The sequence below is a fragment of the Oncorhynchus clarkii genome, chromosome 6 (genome assembly GCF_045791955.1).
Source record: "Oncorhynchus clarkii lewisi isolate Uvic-CL-2024 chromosome 6, UVic_Ocla_1.0, whole genome shotgun sequence".
In the NCBI taxonomy this organism is placed as follows: Eukaryota; Metazoa; Chordata; class Actinopteri; order Salmoniformes; family Salmonidae; genus Oncorhynchus; species Oncorhynchus clarkii.
Window position 1 is genome coordinate 67,782,740 of NC_092152.1, and position 20,155 is coordinate 67,802,894.

At 39.9% G+C, this 20,155-nt stretch overlaps 1 long non-coding RNA gene across 2 annotated transcripts; it reads right to left on the minus strand.

Annotated features, from left to right (window-relative positions):
* Positions 1 to 2,770: 2,770 nt before the first annotated feature.
* LOC139411513 (uncharacterized) lies at positions 2,771 to 18,498 on the minus strand. 2 transcript variants are annotated; one of them, XR_011634607.1, is made up of 5 exons: positions 18,049 to 18,498; positions 16,026 to 16,251; positions 14,055 to 14,143; positions 12,356 to 12,697; positions 2,771 to 3,617 (listed from the first exon to the last, which is right to left on the minus strand). It is a non-coding gene; the product is annotated as an uncharacterized lncRNA (long non-coding RNA). The 2 variants fall into 2 exon arrangements; XR_011634606.1 differs by lacking the exons at positions 16,026 to 16,251; positions 18,049 to 18,498 and having other exon boundaries at positions 14,055 to 15,980.
* Positions 18,499 to 20,155: the final 1,657 nt, after the last annotated feature.

The window sequence follows — 20,155 nt, forward strand, 5'->3', positions numbered from 1 at the left end:
CAGGACATGTTGATAAGCACGTGTCACTTTATTGGTCTTTCCCGGGTCAAGCTGTCCCTTTACAAGGACAGGTCATAACCCTCTCTGGCTGGCGCATCCATCCAGCCCTGTTTGGTACTGGACTTGGATATGGGATTGTCAGCAATATAGACTCACACTCAGCTTACTGTTTGATCCCCTCCTGATACTAAAACACAATAAAGTGCACATTTATGATCATTTCTGTCATTGTGTTTTAATTTCACCAAATTACATTCAGTCTCTTCTGAATGCTGTGGCTATTTGGGATAGCAAAATGTCTGCATTTTGGCGGAAAGTAATGCAGCTTTTCCGACAAAAAGAACGTGCAATAAACAATATTCTATTTGAACACTAACCCTCATTTTATTTTATGTAAAGCAATCCAGAAACGTTCTATTGTAGGCTATTGTATCTGCAATTAAACCTCCTTCAAGGAAGTAAACTCAACTGACTAGAATGTAAAGCTAGTGTAGTGTTCACGTATAGGGTATCTGAAGCGCTAATACATGGAGGCAAAATGTTACAAGTACGTATTATTTTGAGATGTTCTACTGTAGGCACTCTAGAAATCTAAGCTAATAAACGATTAATAAAGATGTATCGACATTATATTCTTATACCGTTAATTTGTATAGGCTAGATGTTTCATTAAAAAGGTGTCAGAGATAGGTGTCCCATGACATCAAGCTCGTCGTAAAACAATCTGTGAGAGAGTCAAAGATACTAAGTAGCCAGCCCGTCTATGGGCAAACGAAAGCGACTTCAGTTGGAAGGGTCGAAAATAAAATATAACTTTTGATAACCGTATTGGATATATTTAGAATAAGAAATCACTTGAGGTATTTTGGCATCAACTAAACGTTCGATTGGAGTGTGTTTCGGGCCAATCTATGACCAAATGTCAGTGACCAATGCAAATTATTCCCAACATGGACGCGACTAATAATGCAGAGACAACATAGCCGTAAATTAGTTGTCAGACCCATGATCAATATCATTGCTTTACAGACTGGTTAAGCACAACACAAAATTAAATAATTCGCTGCTTACCTTAATCACAGGCTTTGTTAAAGCAATGATTCGTGATATTTAAAAATCTAAAATTCAGATGTAGGCCTAGCCTATTAATTTGGGTAGAATGTATTTGATTTTCAGATTCTTTTTTTCTGCGGTCAATTCACGATGAAGCATCTTTAAGGGGAACGACGAGTTGCTTGTTTTGAGTCGACGAGTCTGTGCTATCCAGTCTGAAGTCAAATGGCGAATGATTGGCGATACTCTATAGAATTTAAAGAGCAATTAACAATTAAATGTTCAAAACAACAACGCCTTCTGAGCGAGAGGGAGTTAGCTCAAGGAGGGAGACTTCTGCAGGAGCATGTCTGTATTCTGCACCACTGTGTCTCAACCGGCTCGCTCAACTTCTACACTTTCAGTGTTTCTCTCTTTTTTGATTCACGTCTATTTTCTTTGCATGTTATTATGCCTTTGCACTTTAGATTTCGTCCAATCCATTAGCATGATTTTATTTATCTCAGTTTTTGCAGAATCATTTTAGGTTATGTTCAATGTTTCTCAGCAATTACGTGTCACCTGTCACTCAAAATTCATAGACAAAAAATGTATTTGAAAACAGTTACCGATCAAAGACCAACAAACCTGAGAGCTTAGAATCCTTGGTAGGCTACTTTTTAAAATGTATTTTAGGCTACTTCAGAAGACTTTATGAGGATGGTCTGTTTATGTCCAAACGGTTGTAGGCCTATATTCACATTTCAAAATAAGGCATAATATTCACACTCATCTGGGAAATAGAAGATCCAGACCAATCTACCAACAGCTTTCTATTGTGGTGTGCTTTCCAAGGTGCTGATACACATACTGTCTTTAAGAACAACATACTGTCGTTCTCAGAGTCTGTGTCTCTAGACTGCGTTTAGACAGGCAGCCCAATTCTGATCTGTTTTTCACTTATTAGTCTTTTGGCCAATCAGATAATCTCTGAAAAAGATCTGATGTGAAAAGATTCGATGTCTAAAAAAAATCAGAATTGGGCTGTCTGTCTAAATGCAGACATATAAACTACAATATCAATCATTTCTGTATTTCCAATCAAAAAAACACTAGAATATTTTAGACATCTGTTGTATTATTTATTCTGTATACACATTCAATTCAAACAGCACAGAAGTCATGACAAGTCAGAACTCAATTACAACAACATGTTTTGTAAGACGTTTGTGTACAAGTATGTGTCCCTTTCTTTATTGCAGGTATGTTCAAAACTGTCTATCTCTCTGAATAAGGATAATAATAAAAATCAGGCAATGAGACGGCTATTAATCTGACTGCTTCATGTAGAACATTCCCTGATCACTATGAACGCATGCAGATAATATTTGTAATAGGAAAAATGCAGCATTTGATGGATATACAGTAAATGGATGAAATCTTCACCAAACAATGTATTTCTTTTCACTGTGACAGTCAAACATTAAACAACATTTGCAATACAGCCAGAGGGTGAGTCATTCACATTTATTTGCATAGAGTAGTCAGTTCTATTCATAAAGTAACTAATTGCACATGACAGAGGATAGACATCCAGAGAGCTTCTCTTGTAAACAGCCCACACATTAGGGCACTGTAGTGCTTCTCTGAAGCCCAGTACACTCCAGAGTACTCTAAAGAGTACAGTAGGGACCAACCCCCCCCCCCCCCCCCCCCCACACACACACACACACACACTCAAACACACACATGTTGATCTCATCCCTTTTGATTTTACATCATACACACATTGTCTTACATTCTGCTGTAATGTTAAAAGTTATGTTGAAACTATACACTCTCAGCCGTGCAATATATCATCAGATAATCTGTTGTCCTCTGTTGTCCATTGTCCTTACAGTACATTTCTCCAAACATTGTCCTTACAGTAAATATCTCCAAACATTGTCCTTAGAGTAAATATCTCCAAACATTGTCGTTACAGTAAATATCTCCAAACATTGTCCTTACAGTAAATATCTCCAAACATTGTCCTTACAGTAAATATCTCCAAACATTGTCATTACAGTAAATATCTCCAAACATTGTCCTTACAGTAAATATCTCCAAACATTGTCCTTACAATAAATATATCCAAGCATTGTCCTTACAGTAAATATCTCCAAACATTGTCCTTACAGTAAATATCTCCATACATTGTCCTTACAGTAAATATCTCCAAACATTGTCGTTACAGTAAATATCTCCAAACATTGTCCTTACAGTAAATATCTCCAAACATTGTCCTACAGTAAATATCTCCAAACATTGTCATTACAGTAAATATCTCCAAACATTGTCCTTACAGTAAATATCTCCAAACATTGTCCTACAGTAAATATCTCCAAACATTGTCCTTACAGTAAATTTCTACAAGCATTGTCTGTTAACTTTAGGGGGGATTCTTCACTGCCCTCATTTCTCAGTGTTTGACTGGAGAGGATGCCAATGAGGAAGGGCCCAGGGCTCAGGGTTCAGGGCCCAGGGCTCAGGGCTCAGGGCTGATGGAAGAGTCTTCCCCTAGAGGTTGTCAACACCTGCAGGACCTGGAGACACAGAGATCAGAAACAACATGTAAGTCACCCATGTCACATTGCTTAACACAGGAACCCAGAACACAGCGGAGTGGCTAACTGTAAACAGTGACTAGTATTGTTTTAGGTCACAGTAAGATGGAGTGATGACAATGATCTTGGGCTTGACGCTTGATGGAATCTAGTTTGGAAGCAGAGAATGTGTCAGTCAGTGAATTATTGGTTAAAAAATAAATACAGTCTTCCATCTATTTCTACTGGGTTATTCAAAACACATTAACACCAGTTTTGGTACTTGGAGTACGCCAATAGAAATGTTATGAATAATAAGGACAATTGTGTTACAGTATGTGCAAAGCAATTCCAGAGTGGATAGAAGCAGAAAAGTGACAGATTTTACCAATACAAAGAATCATTGTGAATTCATGTGGGATATTAAAGTTTTCTGATAACTGTGTTTATTGCTTCATCCTTAACTGTCATCAACTTAACAACTAAGACAAATCTAGCAGCCTCTCATCAAGTTTTGAATATACACGGGGCAGTCTACCCGCACCATTACCAATTTCACCAAATTATATATAGAGAGGTTTCTGGACAATTTAATCCCACTGGGGGACTTGGCCAGACCCTTTCTCTGTCAATTTTCACCCTCTCCCTTATTCAAGCCCCCTCTTTTTTTCTCTGCCTCCACAATGCGGGATCTCTCCCTCTTTCTTTTTTATGTTCTCTCATATATTTTTTTCTCTGTGCCCCCCCCTCCCCCCGCCAAACCCTCAGACAGCATGCAGCTTATGCAAATCATCAGCCTTTTATACTCAATACTCGTCTTCAGTCCTGAATGAGACCTCAACAAAACACACACACACACACACACTCAGGTTCATTTAAAATGTACAAATACACATAGCCCCCAGTGTTCTCACTCAAAGTCTTTAGCGCCATTCCAGTCCATTTCGATTTGAATACTCCAACCTGACTGGATGAGCTCCCAGTTAGTAGGGTAGGAAGAGGCAGACAGATGAGAGGGTCCTGCTTCTACTGTCCCAGAGAGGGAGGGAGAGAGGGATGCATAGGAGAGACAGGATGGGAGAAAGATGGAGGGAGAGTGAAGGAGACAGGGAGGTAAGGAGTGAGTGACGGAGGGAGGGGGAGAGGGGAGTCTGATGAATATAAAATGTTCTCTGTGTTTCTGTGTTCCCAGGCTCTGAGCTGTGTGCTAGGGGACAGGAGGGGGACGGGAGGGGGACAAGAGGGGACCAGAGTGGGGGGACAGGGTGCCTTTGCCCAGCTGTAAGGGGGACCTAAGGGACTTCTCACACACTTTCTGACAGGCTGTCCCTTTCACCAGCACATAGCTGGGCCCGCCAGGCCTGCTACCATAACAACGCCGCAGCCCCTCTGTCATAGCAACGCCACGGAAACACCACAGAACACTGGGCTCCCCCAGCCTGCCTTGGACATGACCATGAGGGGAGAGGATGGGAGGGGGAGTTGACAAAAGTAGATGAAGAAGTACTGAATGTGAATCAGAGTCTAGACATTCCCACCGCTGTGAACTTGAACTTGACAGACAGCCTGAAATGTTCACAGGTCGTGTGAGTGATGGAAAGATAGAGAGATACAAGCAGTACAATGGAGGTGCAGACTATCTAGTGATACATTTCCTTAACATTTTCTAAATGATTCCACAATAAATGGATACAACATGCCTGTTGAAGTGGTCATTAAAACTTGTTTGGTTGACCAATTGGTTGCCCTTATTTGGTGAATACACCATAGCCTTTAGCTAGGGCTGTTATGGACGTTGTCTCCAGACTAATGCCTGTAAGCTGAGGCAGGCCCATGTCTGGGGGTCCAGGCTGTTTATGGCTACTGGGCCGTGGGAAGAAAAGAGAAGTGAAAGGTCCCCTGTCGCCGTTACAAAGCTGAGAACAACTCTTGGTGGGATAATCGCATTTATCCCCAGATTAAGACGAGATCGCAGCTGAGGTATCCTCACAGGGGGAGAGGAGAGGGAGCGTAAAACATACAATCTTTAGACAAAGCTCAGAGCAGGGTGTGTGATTTAGTCCCTTTTATGGACAGGTTATAACATTGAATGTGATGGAAGATTACTATGCAATTTAATTGTGTTTGTCTGAACCCACCAGTCAATTGTTAATTCTGCCTGGATCATGGTGAAAAAATGTCTTGATACATTGGTTGTGTTTAGCAGGGGGATCTTGATAAAATCCACAAGGCTTCAGCAACAGTCTGTCACAGTACAATGCGGGATGTGGGAACCACAGTTCAGTGGAGGTGTAACAGAAGCATTCACAGCCATCATTCTATTCTTATTGTTAACCCATTCTCTAACAGCCCACTTGACCTCATGAGAAATGGCAGAATAGAGCTAAGGTAACACTCTGAAAAGAAAGAACTCATTTTATAGTCATAACCCAAGTATGATCGGTATCTTGCATTTGATTCAGATTGAGCTCCTTAGTGGGATAATACAAGGTGGTTCCAGACAGCTCCCAGACCCCTGTTCACCCTGTCTATTAATATGCCAGCTGCAGCCTCTGCCACATGGAAACACAGACAGACACACAGAGGCAGACAGTACAGTCCCTCCCCCAACACACACACTGACTGTCCACACACACTGACTGTCCACACACATAAGTGTTAATAAGTGCATAAAAACACACATATACTATGCATAAATACACACATGCACACGCACACACACACTTTCCCAACACGCACACACTCCCCAACACCTTACATTCTGAATGGATAAACCTGTTAACGCTCAAACATAATTTCTCTCTCATTACAACTGTTTAAAACAGGATATTTAAGTGAGCTCTTCTGTGCTATCCCTCTCACATTCTCTGTCATTACTTTTGTTTACCTCTCATTCCTTAGTTCCTGCATACATTATCACCTACTTTCTTCATTGTCTGTATGCTTTGCTGTGAAATATTGTTGTCTGCCCCTTGGTAAAAACAACAACTTCTCTCCCTCCTTTCTCTCTCATTTTCCCTCTGCCTGCCTCCTTTTACAGGGTAATATATTGTGATTGCCGTTTAATTAATAGCCTGTCTGTGGTAGAAGGGGAATCAAGAATACAGTCTGCCACCCAGCTGAAATGTAACACGACATACTCAATGCCAATTTGTTAATCCATACTTATTGGAAAATCTAACAAATGATGCTTTTTTTAAATCCTAAGATTCTGTAAAGACATTATGTCTGGGAATTATTGAAAATTGTTCTCCCATAAACAACCATTAATATGCTGGCTGTTATAGACACCAGGTAGTTGAAGCTTTTATGAGGGGCAGTAACCCCCAGCGTACTCAGTGAGTTAAGATACGTTTAGGTTTTCCAACATGGTAACTATGTATTATGTTTTTAACACATGCATCTGATTATCCTTTAAGTTATTATTTTAAGAGCGCAGCATAATTTCAAAAACAGCTAATTTAGGATTTTAAACTAATTTGATAATTTGTGCAAACACACACACACACACACACACACACACACACACACACACACACACACACACACACACACACACACACACACACACACACACACACACACACATACACACACACACACTGAGACACATTCACTAACACACACAGACATAAATACATAGAAAAACGGGGGGAGAGGGGCTGCTTTTCCAGGGGGCACTCTCATGGTTTTGGCGCTAATGCAGGCATCTGGCAGTGTCTGGTATGGAGCGTCTTTCCCACCCCATTACCCCCTGTGTCTCCTGCAGCACCCACCCACACAATGGTGGGAAAGAGGGGTGGTGGACCTCCGTCAAGAGCTCTCCTCACAAAGCAGTCATTGTGGAGGGGAGCCAGGAGCAGAATGATAATGTGGTATCCATCTACTGTTTACCAACAGGCAGACTAGCTACAGACAGACAGCTGCAGTACACAGTGCATTACACCGACCTGCAGCCCTGCAGCCCGGGCTCAGAGATCACAGCTCACTGTTGCTCTCTGCTCTCCCTTGTGCCAGGGGCTAAAAGTAACATTTAACAGGAATCTGTATGGTTATTTTGTTTGTATGTGTGTGTGTGTGTGTGTGTGTGTGTGTGTGTGTGTGTGTGTCTTTCTGTTCACGCGTGCATTTCAGACTTCCGTGTCTATGGGCACCCTACAATGTGACATTAGTCACATTGCGGAAAGATAGCATTGTCCCATGCTCTTATAGAACACATTTAAATCCACCCAGTTCACCTGTGACACAAGTCAATATTAGACGTCCATCCATGTCTGAGGACATCGGGAGATGATGTGGAAACCGGCCACCAGGGGCAACACTGAGTGCTTTTACCATCAAGTAGGTTTGGGTTTGCTAGGCCGTTGTGGACGGGGATGGCGGATGGGCTTAACGTTGCATGTTCTAATCCAGCGATAGAAAGTTGTTTTTGAGATTTTTGTTTTAAACCGATCCCAAACCTTAAACCTTACCTTAACCATTCTGAGTTAATGCCTAACCTTAAGATTTTGGAGTTAATGCCTAAACTTAACCTTAAACACTTTGAAATTTGACTTTTGGAATAACTTTGAAATTTGACATTTGAGAAACATGGATGAATGTCTAATTCTGACGTGAGACTGTGAGAGCTAGTTGTTCAAATCAACGTGTTTTGGTTCACACAGCCAATGTCTAATTAAAACGTGCATCGACTCGGCACATGTGCATGCAGAATGCAACATCACCAGCCATTACAGTAAAAACATCTGCCTTAATCTGATGCTGTCCTAGGTGCTGAATTAGATTGCAATGCTACTGCATTCACTGACAAACCACTGATTACATACTGTACAACTGGCTCCCACCACATCACCACCAAATAATTCACTGTGTCCAGCGTTAACAATCAGGGTTGAAGACAATGGGGAGATATGCATGTAGACCTCTGTAACAGCAATAGTCTTCTTCATTAACTGGGAACTAGGCCATATGAAATCAATCCACCCAATGAAAACAAAGAGATCAGTCATGTTTACAGATTTCATAACCTTTAAACCTGTCAACCAGGAGGATTATAGACAGAGCATTCTCTATATCACCCCCCAATTAGTAGTAAGAATCATCCAAATACAAGCCCACGGTCTCTGAGTAAATGGGACATGAAGCATCAGGATCAAAATACGTCTATTTTAGTCCCACAGTCAGTCTGAAACGGAACAGACTTTTTATCTGCGTTCATGTGTTGAAAGTAGAATATACAGTAAATGAGAATGTTGTGACAGATATATGGTGGAAAAGGATCACTGTAAGAACTTTCTCTCGCATGAATGTAAAATGACTCACATCTGTGCTCTGCGTAGAATAGTTGCTATGGCACCTAATCCACATAGTGGAAATGATTAATTAATTAATACAAGGCAGATGTGATAGCATTTGAACACAGGAATAGACTTAACAAAGCATATTCAATGTCATAGGCATTTACCTTGGACGCACACACACACACACACACACACACACACACACACACACACACACACACACACACACACACACACACACACACACACACACACGTATCATCATATTTACATCAAGTGCTATTAATTATAAGATTCCCTACAATTGATCGTAGGTTTAATTTACACATTGTGTGTAGAGCTAGTCCTTTGCTTCATCCATTAAGCTTTTTTATGTCTGCCCATCCCTGTATTCTACGCAGTGACACATCTGAGATGGAGGCCTTGAAAATATGCAAATCAGGTATGAGGAGGCCCCTCCCCCCTATGGAGAGACTGCTAGTCTAATTAAAGCTTGCTTGGGCATTAAAGGCACAGTTACCCTTTGTTGTATTAAAGGCATAGCGGATTTCCTTCTTCATATTAAAGGCACATTTTTTTCTTTGTTATGTTAAAGCTACAGTAATCTTTGATAGTACTAAAATACATAGTGGTTATTCATTTATCATCCCATGTACTGTACATGATGATGAATATATGCAAGTATGGGTAGGCTAGGCTAGCGTAGATCTTTCATCCAATTCATGTAAGATGTATAATCACTCAACAAGCATTGTGATTTTATTTTTGTTTGTGCAAACAATTAAGCATACATTTTTTGGAATACAAATAAATGTTTCTCCAAATGAATGCTATTTCCCTACATGATTTAGTGGGGTATTATCCCTTAATCAAAATCTCATAGAAACACAATATACCATATGATGTCAGGTGGAATGTGTCTATAGGCCTGTTTTTTGTAATTCAATGAAATCATAATTTAACAATTGACATGATATTTACAATATAGGAGGCATTAGGCTGTATGTATTATAAGTCACTCTCTCTTTGTATCTGGTGTGGTTTTGTTTGGCTGCCATAAAGGTTTCATAAAAAGATACCCTACTGTAAGGGATGATCTACACTGGCTTTTACATTTAATTAGTTACAGTAAAGGGACTTCAGGATTTAGGGGATATTCGGTTAAACTGGATATTTTTACATTTGGCAAAAATTAATCCCACATTTTCCACTTTGCTGTCGCATGTCTCGTGCAGCTAAACCCCACGTGCATACAAGGCTGCAGCGCGCGACTCTAATGTGCTGCTGTGCCTTTAAAGACGGCTCTGCTTTCTCTCCTCGTTTCTATGCAATTATGTTAATATGCAGAGCTTGTCTGGTGCTCTTCATTAACGGCTGCAGTTGCATCATTGTTTCCTTTATTTGTCATCTCTGTAAAGCCAATGATTCAGTAACAGGCTATATTTTGGTGTTTTCTTCCTTACAAATATGTGGTCTTTAATAGTGATGGATGAAGTAGGCCGTATGTGAAGCCGTTTTATACATATTTGCGTTTATTTGTGGGTTTTCTATTGCAACATATGATCCTATCTCAAGGTCGTGATTTGCATCCGGTTTGTGTTGGACATCGGTTTCTAAATAGGCAGACAAGGTCCTACCTTCAGTGAGTATGCTAATCATTTCTTGTTCAGGATAATATGATTATTTATTTTCGATATAAAATATTTTCAGTACATTGTGAGATTAAATACATTTGATATTGCCATGCAGTCTCTGTAATATTAGACTGTGAAATTCCGTTTTATACTAACGTTATATCAACCACATAACCTACATTAGGTAGCCTACCTTTTTTCCATTTATCATGCCATATTCATATTCCTAGCTTGTTAACATAATTGCTAATTGTCTCAACGTGTAATTTCTAAATTGCATAGCAACAGCAGTATGTGCAGTGAAAGCAATGACCTGCTCTGATCATTATAATCATTTCATCCTGTACTGTGACCAAGATACATATTTTTAGTTCAAATCAAGGAGCCTAAAAGGTCAACTTCAATACCTATGTCCTCTCAAACTATTATAGAAACATCTATAATGTATATAAATATTTTCTGTAGAAATACATTTGCCATGTTACATTGACTGATAATTTAAAGCTATGAAAAATCATACTCCAATTATACTCTTCACCATAACCCAGATGATAATATAAACAGAACATGTTGTACAGTACACCATCCAACATGACTGACACATAGGCCTAGCCTACAGTACTGTAAATCGTGTTTCCCTCTCTATGATAAACACACAGATACAACCATAGTTGCTGTTGTCTTATTTTGTGAATATGCACATTTTTCATGACAGATGAAAATAAAAAGTGCTGATAATAAGGATATATAAATTGTAGTTAATCTATGTTATACATAAAGACAACATCTGAAATGACTGAAACTAATTTGGGCTAAATGAGTCACCCCCTGTGCACATTTGTCATTTTTGAATAGTTTATAGCTTAATATCAAATAGCCAAAGTGACCAAGAGTGGAAGTAAACAATGAGGTACAATGATGGAAAATGAAAAAGGCCTTGTATTTTGTAATTCCATGTGCAACGTAAGCAATATCCACATCTTTGAAATGACAGTATATACAGGAATAAATGTAGCTCTAAGACATGTGGCAGGGTGCATATGAATGTGCATATTATGGACAATAGTTGTGAAACATAGAAGATGTATGTAGGTAGGAGACACATTATAGTATGAGGCATGAATGCATACACGACGTAGACGTATCATGAGTGAGAGAAGTTGTAGGCTAAGTATTAGAAAACAGTGGGTTTAGATGAGACACATATGTAAGTTGTATGTATGAGACAAACAGCGATTTGAGACGTGAGGGTTGATTGTAGGTTTGAGACTGATTGAAGGTGTCATGACTAAAGAGTGTGCTAGTTCTGCTCTGTGGCTGAAGGCCACAAGGGCATCATCATCATCTCACATGACCAGATTTATGTAACCTGAGAGTGCAAGGATTGTGTGTGTGTGCCGTGTGAATGTGCGTGTGTGTGAGAGAAAGATACATGTTCAAAATTAGGATTAGTTAAGAGATGAATATTTATTCATATAGAAATACGTGTATTTAATGTGGTGTATTGTTTAAAAAAACTGTCTGTCGCAATGTGTGATGAATGCACATTACAATCAAAAAATCATACAAGGCTATTGTCAGTTCGTTAATGCAATGCCTCGTTAACATCTAAACAGTAATGGATGGGGCTGCTTTTTCTCTAGCCTACAAGCGTTAATTTATCTAATATCTCCTAAGCCCTGCCACACTCGTTAGCCAGTTCAGACTGGAGAGGGTAAGATAAGAGAGCTGACAGAGGCTAGCCTACTGATGAGGGGAGTGATGGATAAAAGCCTGATAGAACTAATGGTGCTGCCAGCCCTACCTCATGCCAACACAGCCATTTTAGGAGCAGCAGCAAGACTCTCCATCAAGATGGCTTCCGTAGCTCAGCCCCAGTCAGTCACACAGAGTCCTCTGGCTGCCTGCGAGGGGGGCCGCTCTAACTGGCAGCTCCTTTGTCCCCGTTGGCACAGGATGGAGGCATCTCGCCCGTCCTTTTCTCCAGGGTCACAGATGGCACCAAAGGCTTCCGGTGATGGAGATTTAAGGGAAGAGGGACAAGGGGGTTGGCCTTTTTCTTCCCCTCCTGCTTTCTGTTTTTTTGTGACGACTGTGCCACTTTCCCCTTGCTCAATCCAGACCTGGTGTGAATGGCTGGCAGTCACTGTGGAGGAAATAAAGCACAAAACAGACCCCCTTTTATCACTGTCATGGCAACTACCACATAATCTGTCTTTATGGAAATAAAAGGACAGAATAACTGTAATTCCTTTGTATCTGGCAGTCACACCACTACAAGGTACTAGACTCTGGGTGAAGCTTTTGATAGTAATCTTAATAGAGTGAAGAATTAAAACTGTCTGGTTATTTGACACAAGCAATGGTGTACAGTAGACTGTATGGCATATATTGTACTGGCTTTGTGCTACCCATAGTGGCTGCAATGTTGCTTTAGTGTGTATGTGAGCCTGCTGTCGTTTCAGGCCGTGGGAGGGGGTCAGTGCATTAGAGACAATAGAGAACGAGCCGCTCTCAACATCGTTAATTAATTAAAGGGGTTGCCAGCTCGTCAGAGAGTGGTTAGATGCCGGGGAGAAAAAAACATTACCCGCCAGCCACCCTACATCTTGCCAGCACAAAATGCTTTGTTGTGGTGCGTTGTTCCGTTTAGCAGATGGTCTAATGTGAAGAGTGTACTTGTTCATCATTAGTTATTTATTTCACAAAAAGATTCATGATTAAATTGATGTAAAAGAGACTCATAATACTAATTTCTATTTTAGCGTTCTAATCTATGCCTTCATGAATAAAAGGAGGAAATATAGTTTCAGGCTGTAAAATGTACTCAGAATAGCAATCTGCTTGCTACTGTGTCAGGTCAAATGAATTTAGAGTCCATAAAGGAGGTTATTCTATTATTAGCCTATAAAAGCAGAGAATGAGAGGGGGAGTGGGAGATGGAGACTATAGTTCCTCCATCTTCAGGGAGAATGCATTTTTGAAGATCAGTGAGGAACGTGGGTGGTGGGTGGGTGGCGGGTCGGAAAACAAAACCCAGATGAGATGAAACAGGCAGACAGCCTCTTTGTAAACAGAATGGATTCAGAGGAAAGAAGTGGCTGAAGCAGATGCTGAAGTTTCAGCGTTTTTCCTCCTTTACTCCTCCTCTGCTCTTTCCTCCTTTCTGTAGTACAAAGCTGAAGGCAGCAGAGTCAGAACCTGACGACTACAGGGAGCCAGCTCAGATCTGGGTCATGCTGCCACCAGCACAAACCAGAAACATACTGGAGCTTTTACACATCTTCATCTCCACCAAGACTCCCATGGAGGCATAGAGAAACCTGAAGCCAAGAGGCACGGAGCTGCATCCTGCACCTGTCATTCACACCCCGATTGGTTCATGTTCATGTTCTGTTTTCAACCTCTCTCTCATATTCTCTCCTCTCATCATGCCTCTCTATATCTGCCATTAGCTGTTACTCTACCATATAATATGCACATGTACTGTATACCTTACTTACCATTTAGTAGACAGTTTGTGCTGTTCATACTGCAGAGTTTGTGGGTGTATCTCAGGCAGCCACTGCAGTGACAAGGGCACTGGATCAACCTTTGACAATAACAAAGACATTTCCAAATACAATCTAATGCAATAGTTCAAAAAAATAAAAAATAAACGTATCCATTAAAACAATATGCTTGAATTCTCATCACTAACATTCAGCAACAATTAATTTGATCATTGTCGGGTATTAGAATAGTCATGCCAAGGGTTCTACAACAGGCAAAGGACACGTTTATATGGATTAGGCCTAGAGAAGAATAGAGTGGTGAGAGAGGTGTGGTTGAATTAGATAATGTCTCCATTCTTCTTTGTTGGGACTTGTATGGATCAGAGCCTGCATTACAGTTATTGATGAGGAGATTCAGATAGGCAGGTTGGAGGAGGTCGACACAAGGCTTTTGTTTTAAGGATAGTAGAGGTACAATCAGAATGCAGTTAGTGAATAAAGGTGAAGTAACAATAAATAATAATAGATGGATATTTTAAGCATCAATTGAGATTGATCAGAATACGAAATGTTCAAATCAAGTGAGTTAATAGTAGTAGTCAACAACTAGCCTACTCTCAGTATTAAAAGACCTGAGGAGGATATCGGCCTACACTTGGATAATGTAAAGCTCACAATAGACATCAAGAGGACGCGGTTTTGGTTAAGGACGATATTATCAGAGTAGCGACTGGTAGGCCCTATGTCACTGGGTGACACCAGTGGAAATTCTAAATTGTCTGGTGACACACTAGAATGGAGAGATCCGGCCAGTCGTGGGAAAAGCTCGCTCGGACGTTTCACAAATCCAGCGTATAGCCAGCCTCCTTTACTGAATCAAACCAATTAGCCAGGAGCGCGCTCCAGCCATTGAGCGCCACTGTAGGCTCTGAGAGGAGTTGTTGGTTGAATGAAAATGCATCCCCGGATTTGGTTCTCCAAGAGAAGCTATAGAAGTTGCCTTTTGAGGGATAGCTATAGCACCGTGAAGGGCCAGGCAGAAAGTCCAAATTGAGACACTTGAATAATTTGTGCCGATTAGGTGTGCGCACAATGCGTAATGGTATTGTGAGACTCACATGGGAGGTATAATGCATTTAAATCTAGAAAAACCATGAATATCTTAAGTGTTCTTCCTTTCTAGACAACACAACTCTATGTGAGAACACAACTGAAAGTATGCGTTTATGTAATGACATGGATCGCTTGACTTAATATCGACTGAAATATCGACTGACATAGCTCATCTTAATCAGGACCGTCTTTTTCATAGGCGTTGGCCTATAGTATGCCTAAATACGTCATAAAGGCTAATATCGGCCATATTCTGGAAAATCAAAACGTTTCCACCGGAGACAAGAAAGATATCAATATGAGTCACAAATCTTAATCCATCTGATTAAACCTTAATTCAATATGTGTTTGCGTGTGCGTAAACCTGATTTATGCAGTGAGAACTATAAGGAATACTGGTCAACTACGGATACTTTGATGCGACAAAGCTTTATTCATATTCATGCCCGAATATCAATTGTTACAGTTCACTCATATGACTGGATAAAGTTATCTATTCCTCTGACCGGAATAAATGCTTTTTATTAAGTATTTTTCGTTTTAGAATGTTTTCGGCAAAATCACTCTAGATGCCTTGCGTGATGGAATAAATAAATGTTAAAGAGTATTCTTGCTCTAAGCATACTAAACAAAAGTGGGACAAATATACACTTCAATTCACAACATGATTTTGAATCCATTGTGGAAAATGTTGACTTATCATTTAAAGGCATGCTATAAAGATTACCCTACTTATATTTTGAGAATATATTCTCTAAATGAAATAAGAAAAAGCATTCATTTCGGGTTGTATCAGGTTTTGAGGAATTCAGAAGTGTTTCAACAGATGTTTATAATAAATGATTAGGGAAAATTGTTATAACTTACCGGAAAGGCAATGAGGTATTGGCCTGTAATTGCATATCAATTATGTTATTTTGTGTCTTTACTCCTAGACACCATTTATTCCTGTCCGAGTCGCAGGTTTGGAGGACATTCCTACATTCGGTTAGCTAGCTTTATGACGGCCGAGTAACACTCATACAGCTAGATAACCAAAGATAGCAACCGACTCCTCCTCGTACATACTGCCAGAGTATCGTATGGGTTCCACCTAACATGAAAAATAAACATTTTGTTAATGCAATAACTAGCCTAATATTGATATTGCTACTACCAATTTGTATCCATAAATCTGCCCCCTTCCCAAAATAAGATAATAATAATAACAAATAGGCCTACATCAACAGACATCAATAGAAATATATCATATTATTAGTTGATGTGCAGGCCATGGGGTCGATGAATAAGACTCTGTGACAGGTTTTAATCTGTCTCCATCTCTAACTACTCTCGCTGATATAGACCCATGCATGATGACATCGCTAGCATATAGGCCTACAGGGCTACAAGCCTGGCCTGGACGTGCAACCTTTTGTGAAAGATCCTTCTATTCTGCATAATTTAAATCATCGTCATATTAAATCCTAAATCACTTTAGAGTAAATCGATCAATAGACTCTCAACCAGTGGAGGACTTGGCTAACATTGAAATGTTCTATTTATAGACCTATAGCTCTGCTCCCATACAACATCACCATCTTCACCACTTAACATTCCACTCCCACTACATATCTTATGACAATAATGAGGATCAATTCATGTAAAAACATATCACAGGCGATTTAATTGCATCGATTGACATCGTATTTGCAGGCAGTATATTATAGGCTTAGTGACTTTTCCAGAAAAATAGCCTGTGTCTATTATGGTAAGGACTGCATGGCACTATGTGATCACTATAATGAAATTATTTGTATTATTATTAATGTCATATTATTATTGGAATCCTTAGTCTATAGGCTATTTATATCTGGATATATTTTAGTTTCTTTCCCCTCCTGGAAAAATGTATCTATTTCAAAAGATCATAGAGGACACCCACAATAACACACATGTAGGCTCTTCATTCACTAATTCATTCATTTCTCACAAGAGAGTGCAAAAAAAACTAGCTAAATCATGTCATCAAGATGAAAGCGTGTAGGCCTGTAGACCATCATTATTTTACCGGCTTTAGTATTGTAGCTAGTCTATCTATAATGAGCCTTCTGCACATGTTTAAAGACAGACTAACCTCGTGATGAACCCACGTTTCCCTTTATCAGTGCGTCTGACGTCATAGCTTTTAATTGAAAAAGTCACGAAATAATAGTGTGCTTGTAAGCCATTTCCAAATCATTTTGATTTAACACATCAATAATTTAACACAACGCAATGTTATTTGTTATTAATATAATGTAACAATGAAAATATTTACAGACATGTATACCACTGTATTGCTATTTTAGAGAATAGCCAAAATAATTGCATATTCTATGTACATTTCTTTGTATGTGAAAAGGTGTGGGTGACATTACACATCATAATGTATGGATGAGGATATTCCTACAAAGCAGTTAGGTTACCGGGCTATAGGCTACATTTGAAACTGCTCAATTTCATCACACCGACTATCTTACTAAATGAATGTAGAAAATAATATAACCAATATACCATATAAATTAAACCCCTAGCAGTATCTGCACGACCAAAAGAACTGCGTTTATTTCACAAATAGGCCTATACATGTCATAGAGGCTATACAGGGCGATGTAGATCTATCCGCTCTTTCGACTATATAGGCCTAGGCTACAGTTGATCAGATCAAACACAGGTTAATTTGTCCCATAATTAGACAACTTTATGTAGACTAGATCAATTCAAACTCCTTAACACTGTATATATATAAATAGATGGTCAGAATTGATGGCTGCGATATGATTAACAAAGATGAGTGTCTGCAGCTAGCGGTATGTTGTTAAGCCTGAAATAAACTCACATCGACGTCTATTGAATAAGGAATCCTTACTTTTCAATGCGAGGAAATTTGTCCTGGTTCTTTTGCCATCCAATGGAGGGCTGCGTATCCGCGTGGAAGTCAACAGTAAGGGTTCCGGTAAAGGATGAGAAGCATATGGCTAGCATATAGAATAGGTTTTACCGAGGAAATGAAATCAGATTATTTACCTATGAAGAGAGGACATGTGTCTGTACAGAAAACGATAAATGCTTCTCATCCCAAATTTGCCGTTCGAAGCAGGCGGAGGCATACGGTTTCTAAAAGGCGCTGTCGATGCTCAAACCTCTGTTTTGGAACGATCCATGTCGAATTTGTGGTTTATTTCCGAGGTTGTGAGATCCCTTAACCATTATTTAACTTGTCTCTCGTGAATGGCATAAGAGATGGTATCTCTCTACGGATTATAAATCAAAGCGCGGTCCTCCCGTGGCCCGTTAGTTTATCCATTGTAGCTCTCCTCCGTGCCGCCGTTGCTCTCACTACCCTGAGAGCATAGAGTTTTTTCTCTAAATGCTTCTTCCTCTGACAGTTCTCTTCTGCAGTGACGTCACTCCAGCAGCAAACGGCCGAGTGACCAATCACAGACAGGTTAGAGGGGACGTGTGTGTGTGTGTGTGTGTGTGTGTGTGTGTGTGTGTGTGTGTGTGCGTGTGCGTGTGTGCGCGCGCGCGCGCGAGCGGGTGTGTGTCTGGTACAAGAGTGAGTATGCACGTGTGAGTTAAGCATGCTTTGCGCGTATGCCATTATGTGAGAAAGCGCTTTTTCTATTCATTTTTAGGCTATAGGCTACTTGAGATAATATTACCGCCTGGTTATTACACTATATAAGAAAAATATCGAAAGATTACCCCAAATTTAGGGCAACGGGTAGGCTACAATTTGTTTGCATGGGCTTTAAGTACGTTTGGTGACTTTTACGCAGGTTTATACCTCTGTGTGTGTGTGTGTGTGTGTGTGTGTGTGTGTGTGTGTGTGTGTGTGTGTGTGTGTGTGTGTGTGTGCTTTATTCAAAATTAGGTAACAGAAATTGCTAAACACCTCTTACCCAAACCATTTAGCCCTTAAAAACACCTTATAGAAGCAAGCATTATGACAATGTTATTACAACAGTATTATTTGTGTTTATTAGATGCATTTCCCCCCATTAACTCTATATGAATGTTATTGGATGACGACATTCTGAGCTAGGCCTAGTATTGCACAATCCCCCTTCGGGTTTTGGTGTGGCAGATTTAAATTAAGCTAATTCGGATGAAATATGGTGCTAGAATAGGCCTATCACCGAAGGAGAGAGAGAGGGAATCTATTGAAACTGGATTTTGCCTTGTAGTTCTGTACTTTGATACTATTGGTGCTCAGTCTAAGATGTGCTCTGTGGTAGATGTGCTCAGTAAAGATGCTGTGTAGCTTTTCATAATACATTAACAATACGTCTGTTAATGTAATTTCTATGTCTTTATCATATTTATTTGGCTATATTATCCTAGTTTTTTATTATGGCATTTTTTTTTCTCCCACCGTTTTAGCAAACTGTCCAGGTGGGCTATGGGTTAGTGCGTGCTATGTGATGAGACGTAATCAATGCAGCTTGCTATATCTTCATTTATCAGCTGAGTTATTTAGACCTGCAGTTTACACTTTTAGCATGAGCATTTCCTTCTCGCTAATCCCCCTTTTTACCTTCAGTGCTTGGCACTCTCCATGTTTCATGTTTGAAAGCAGATATTCTACACCACAAAGATCCAGTCCAGCAATGTATGTAGCCAATAGGCAATGACAATAGATCCAGTCCAACAGTGTATGTAGGCTACTTTAATCCAATAGGCAATGACAATAGAGAAAATACAAATACTTTATGGAGGGAGGGTAAACGATTTTTTATGCTTCATGAAATGTCGTGATCTAATTTCTCTAAACTATCAAACCGATTGAAGTGTCAATTAAGTTTGCAATATCACAACCAACAAATCAATTTTAAAGTAACTCAAAAAGCTATTTGGACTATGTTTGTGGGTATACAATTTTCCCCAGGCTTGGAAGACGAAATTCTTGAACTTATCTCTGATCTCCTCTCTCCGTTTGGCCCCAGTCGGACAGGGAAGTAGAGAAAATAATA